Consider the following 6,624-nt stretch of genomic DNA (forward strand, 5'->3'; position numbering starts at 1 on the left):
GAGGAGGGGACAGGCAATTTCTCAGTCCTGCATCGTCTCAAGCACATTAAACTTAATCTTGTCCCAGATTTAGGGATTTATCAGTCACAGATTAGATTCAGATATTGGTGCTTCTGATGCTATTCTGTGGTTTTGCTTTGAAATGTTATTTTATTCCTATTATTCTGTAAGCAGAACTGGGAAGGTCTGGTTAATATTCTTCTGGAAACTAAGAACAAAGAGTAAACTATTAAGATTAGATTAACAGGGAAACGGACTTTGGCCCAGTGGTTAGGGCGTCCGTCTACCATATGGGAGGTCCACGGTTCAAACCCCGGGCCTCCTTGACCCGTGTGGAGCTGGCCATGCGCAGTGCTGATGCGCGCAAGGAGTGCCTTGCCACGCAAGGGTGTCCCCCGCGTGGGGGAGCCCCACGCACAAGGAGTGCGCCCGTGAGGAGCCGCCCAGCGTGAAAAGAAAGTGCAGCCTGCCCAGGAATGGCGCCGCTCACACTTCCCGTGCCGCTGACGACAACAGAAGCGGACAAAGAAACAAGACGCAGCAAATAGACACCAAGAACAGACAACCAGGGGAGGGGGGGAAATTAAATAAATAAATCTTTAAAAAAAAAAAAAAAAAAAAAAAAAAAAGATTAGATTAACAGAAAATTATCTCAATTATGTCTGGGAAGATCCACAGCAGCTTAAGTGAAGAAATTTTTAATAAGCACATTTTCCAGCTATCACATTCACTTCTCAGGCACTCACCTACTCATGATGGTTGTTTTTAAATGTTTCATGAAAGATTTCTGAAACATTGGGTTCAAAGCAACTCTTTTAGCTTTCCCATGAAGAACTTAAAGGCAGGGGTCAGGAGCATGTTATAATTCTTAGTCCTGTTGTGAGACGATATTTTAAACAACTCCTTAATAAATGATAGAGGGTTGTACTGGCCATGGCAAGACTTACAATAATGATCCAGATTCATGCCTTACAATTCAATTGAAATGACCATCACAAGAAAGGCAGTGATTTTCAACAGGCCTTCCTTCCTTTCCTTGTTCTTTATACCCATTACCTATTTGTAACTAGTTTTTTTTTGTTTTTTTTCCTTAGCAGCTTTATTGAAATTTAATTCACATACCATACAATTCACCTGTTTAAAGTGTAAAATTCAAAGGTTTTTTAGTATGTTCACAGAGTTTTGCAACCATCCTCACAATCCATTTGAGAACGTTTTAATTACCCTCAAAAGGAAACTGCAAATCTTTGACTATCACCACCTGTTTACCCCCCACCCTGACCCAGTAAGCAACCACCAACCTACTTTCTTTTTTATCAAAGTGCCTATTCTGGACATTTCATAGGGATGTTATCATATAGCATGTCTTCTTTGAAACTGACTTCTTTTACTTGACCTAACATTTTCAAAGTTCATCTGTGTTGTAGCATATATCAGAACTTCATTCTTGGCTAATAGTCCACTGTATGTATATACCACATTGTATTTATCCAATAATTTGTTGTTGGATATTTGGGTTGTTTCTTCTTTTTGGTGATCATGAATAATGCTGCTTTAATCATTTCTGTAAATATTTCTAAACATATGTTTTAATTTCTCTAGTGTATATACCTAGGAGTGGAATTGTTGGGTCATATGGAAACACTATGTTAATTGTTTGAGAAAATGTTAGGCTACTTTCAGAGTGGCTGCCCTATTTTACATTCCTACGAGCAGTGCATGAGGGTTCTAATTTCTCCATATCTTTGTCAACAGTTGTTATTTTCTGTCCTTTTTATTATAGTCATTCTCTGGATGTGAAGTGGTATCTCCTTGTGGTTTTGATTTGCATAGCCCTGGTGACTAATGATGTCCGGCAGTTTTCATATTCTTATTGGTCATGTCTATGTTTTCCTTGGAGGAATGTCCATTCCAATTCTTTGCCCATTTTTAAATTCGTTTATTTGTCTTTTTATTATTTTGTGACAAGAGTTCTTAATATACTCTAAATAAAAGTCTCTTAACAAATATATTATTTGAAAATATTTCTGTTACACTGTGGGTTGCCTTTTTACTTCCCTGGTTTGTTCTTTGCTGGACAAAAGTTTTAAATTTTGATGAAGTCCAATTTATCTGTTTTGTTGCATGTACATTTGATTCCTATCTAAGAACCCATTGCCAAATCCAAGGTCATGAAGATTTGCCCCTATGTTTTCTTCTTTCAGTTTTACAGTTTGCTTTTACATTTAGGTCATTGATCCATTTGAGTTAATTTTTTTATATGGTGTAAGGTTAGGGTCCACCTTCATTCCTTTGCATGTGGCTATCCAGTTGTATCAGCACAATTTGCTGACAAGACGACTCTTTCCCGATTGAAATCTTTGTGGAAAATCAGTTGACTATAGATGGATGGGTCTATTCTGGGCTCTCTGTTCTATTCCACTAATCTGCATGCCTATCCTTTTGCCAATACCATGCGATTTTTATTACTTTAGCTATGTAGTAATTTTTAAAATAGAAAAGTGTGAATCTTCCTACTTATTTTTTTCTAATTCAGGATTGTTTTGGCTATTCTGGGTCCTTTGCAGTTCCAGATGAATTTTATAATAAGCTTATCAGTTTCTACAAAGAAGTAAACTGGGATTCTGATAGGGATTGCATTGACTCTATAGGTTCTCTTAACGTGTTAACACTTTCAGTACATGAACATGGAATGTTTTTCATTTACTTAGATTTTTTTATTTCTTCCGAAAATGCTTGTAGGTCTTTGAACAGGTTTTGCACATCTTTTGTTAAATTTATTCCAATTGATTTCATTCTCCTTGATTTTGTTATAAATGGAATCATTACTTCAGTCCCTTTTTGGATTGTTCATTACACTTATATAGAAAGAAAATTGAATGTTATATATTGACCTTGTATCCTGCAATCTTGCCAAACTTGTTTATGAGTTCCAATCATTTTTATGGTTCCTTAGGATTTCTTATACAAGATCATGTCACCTAAGAATAGAGATAGATTTAATGTTTTCCTTTCCAATCTAGATGCCTTTTATTTCTTTTTCTTGCCTAATTGCTCTGGTTAGAACTTCCAGTACAATGTTGAGTAGAAAATAAAAACCTGTTTCTTATCTGGAGAACCCTGCCTTGATGATCCATTCTTCCCAAACCCACAGTGACCTTGGGACTGCTGTGAAAGGTTCTTAAGAGAGTGCCCATTTCATGAGGGATGTAGGCCACTTTCAATATGAATTTCTTTAACTGGAATCCATTCCATTTGTCTAAAGCTTGTCTGGCTTGGTCCGTACTGGAATAGGTTAAATTTTTTTTTTCTTTAAGGTACCCAGGCTGGAGATTGAACCCTGTTCCTGGGAAGCTGGTGCTCAACCACTGAGCCACATTGGCCTCCCTGAGTTGGTTTTTTTCATTTGTTTTGCTTGTTTGTTTTTATTTTTTCAGGAGGCACTGGGAACCAAACCCAGGACTCCCATGAGGGAAGCAGGTACTCAACTGCTTTAGCCATATCTGCTTCCCTAGAATAGGTTACATTTACAACAGCAGTTTGTGAGTCAGTATTCACTTGCTCACAGCTCTCCATCACTCCAATACTGGACTAATGATAGCTGAAAAATGTGCTTATTAAAATTTCCTCACTTAAACAGCTCTGAAAATTTTAATACACTAATTGAGCTGATTTTATTTTCATCTAATTTTAGAAGTTTACTCTTTGTACTTAGTTCCCTGAAAGATATTAATCAGACCTTCTCAGTTTTGTTTACAGGAATAAGATAATGTCTCAAAGCAAAACCAGACAGAGTAGTGTCAGGAGCACCTTATGACCTAGTAAATCTTTAGCTTTCCTCAGAGACAAAAAATTTGATATCCTTCAGCAGTTGACTGAGAAAGGAGCCATGAAGAACTTGCACCTCCACAACAATATCTAAACTATGGCTTTTTAGCTGCTGAAACCAGAGACAAGTTGAATGTGTTTGAGACAATGCAGGACTAACAAATTGCATGTACCGTCCTCACAAGACCCCTGACTCACTTGTTTTTCTTTTCTCCTACTACTCTCCTTTGCCAATAAAAACCCTAGCTACCATTTTCACTTTGAACTTGTTTTGGGAAGATTTTCCCAGTTCCTTGCTTGTGCACTCACAGTAAATCACCTTCTCACTGAGAGACAAGTCAGGGAAAATAATTCCATTTACAATAGTCATTTAAAGAATCAAATATTTAGGAATAAACTTAACCAAGGATGTAAAGGACCTGTATTTAGAAACCTATAAAACATTGCTAAAGGAAACAAAGGATGATCTAAATAAATGGAAGGATATTCCATGTTCAGGGGTTGGAAGACTAAATATCATTAAGATGTTAATTCTGCCCAAAATGATTCACAGATTAAACACAATCCAGATAAAATTTCCAATATCTGTCTTTGCAGAATTGGAAAAACTAATTATCAAATTTATCTGGAATGGTAATGGTCCACAAATAGCCAAAAATATTTTTTAAAAGATTAATGAAGTTGTAGGATTCTCACTACCCAATTTTAAAGCATATTATCTAACTCTACTGGTAAAAAAGCATGGTACTGGTATAAAAATAGATTGACCAATGAAATGAAATTGAGAGTTTGGAAATAGACCTTCACATCTATTGTCATGTGATTTTTTTAAAAGATTTTTTAAATTTCCCCTTCCCCACCCCCCCGCCCCCGTTGTCTGCTCTCTGTCTCCATTCACTGTGTATTCTTCTGTGGCCACTTGTATTCTTGTCAGCGGCGGCACCAGGAATCTGTGCCTCTTTTTTTGTGTGTGTCATCTTGCTGCATCAGCTCTCCGTGTGTGTGGCCCCATTCCTGAGCAGGCTGCACTTTTTTCGCACTGGGCGGCTCTTCTTACGGGGCACACTCCTTGCGCTTCGGGCTCCCCTACGTGGGGGACACCCCTGCGTGGCACAGCACTCCTTGTGCACATCAGCACTGCACGTGGGCCAGCTCATCACATGGGTCAGGAGGCCCTGGGTTTGAACCTTGGACCTCCCATGTGGTAGGCGGATGCCCTATCCATTGGGCCAAATCTGCTTCCTTGGTCATGTAATTTTTGACAGGACTGTTAAACCTACTCAGTTGGGTCAGAAACAGTCTATTCAAAAAATGATGCTTGGAAAACTGGATATCCATATCTAAAAGAAAGGAAGAGGACCACTATCACATACCTTATGCAAATATTAATTAAAAATGGATCAAGGACCTAAATATAAAAACTGGAATCATAAAACTAGAAGAAAATATAGGGAAACATCTTCAAGATATTATGGTTGGTGATGGTTTCTTGGACCTTACACCCAAAGCACAAAAACAAAAGAAAAAATTTGACTAATGGGACTACCTCTTGCCTAGTGGTTTTCACAGCTCTCCTTTGATTTTTAGTTTAACTTTTTCTAAAACTTTAAGTTGTCCTGTTTAAGTAATCAAAACAGGGCAGGGAACCATTAATGGGGCAAAGACCAGATCTATGGTGCCTGGGAAAGAAACAGGAGAGACAAGGCTGTCTTCCTCCACTTTACCGGCTGGCCAGCACATGGTGCTCTTCAGCAAACCCTTCCACGAAGATGAATCATTTGGTTTTCACTGGCTTTTCTGAACGAGTGAATTATGGTAGTAACATTTGCCAAAGAGAAACCACACTCAGACCTCCACATCCTGCAGGGAGGAATTTGTACTTTCCCCCTACTCCATTGGCTACTCAGCCTCAGGTTTTACCAAAAGGGTTTGCCTCCATGGTGGGGGATGGATGGGATTTCCAGCTGGGGGCATCAACTTTGGCCTCTCCATCACTGCCCCAACCCTTCCCAGGCAATGCATGCGGCACTCTCCTGGTCTGCCAGTTCCCAAAGTGACTCCCTCAGACAACTATTACCCCTTCTAACCTATTTTGCATGAGAACAGCATCCTGCCTGAGCTATTCCAACTCTAGTAGTGTTTCTTTACATCAGGAATGAGCAATCTTGGTTTCAGCCTTCCACCGGCATCCCTGTATGTAATCAGTGGTCTCTTAATATTACCAGTGACCTTTGTTAGCATCCCACCACTTGAGGCAAGAGGATACACCACCCATAAAGGTCAGTTCTGTCATCTAAAATTTCATTCATTCATTCCCTGGAATTCTCATTTTTCTTAAGATTGAGGGCTACTTTGTTGGAGTCGAGACTATTCTTCAATGCTTTTCAGAATGAGTCCAGAAAAACTCATTTTACAGGATGTAGGGGTTTTTTTTTTTTTTTTGGGAAAAGAAGAAATCCCAATGTCAAATACATTCAGAATATGCTACACATTATTGCCCTTGGCAATTCACAATGTATAGAAACATATTTCAGACTCTGTGGTGGTTGTGGGAGAATTATTTAGCTTTAAACTAATAGGTCATATAATACTTTCCTTGCAGAATATTTTGGGAGCCAATGTTCCAGAGAAAACTATTTTTGAACTATTGATGTATAGTAATATTTATTATAGCTTATTTACAATCTCATCTTTTGTCTTCCCTCAGAATTTAAATTCTGCCTTTGTTTTTATGTGAACATGAACCCTCTGAAAGTCAGAAGTTCATTTGGAGTAAAACTTTGCCCCTAGACTTAA

The sequence above is a fragment of the Dasypus novemcinctus genome, chromosome 5 (genome assembly GCF_030445035.2).
Source record: "Dasypus novemcinctus isolate mDasNov1 chromosome 5, mDasNov1.1.hap2, whole genome shotgun sequence".
Taxonomy (NCBI): Eukaryota; Metazoa; Chordata; class Mammalia; order Cingulata; family Dasypodidae; genus Dasypus; species Dasypus novemcinctus.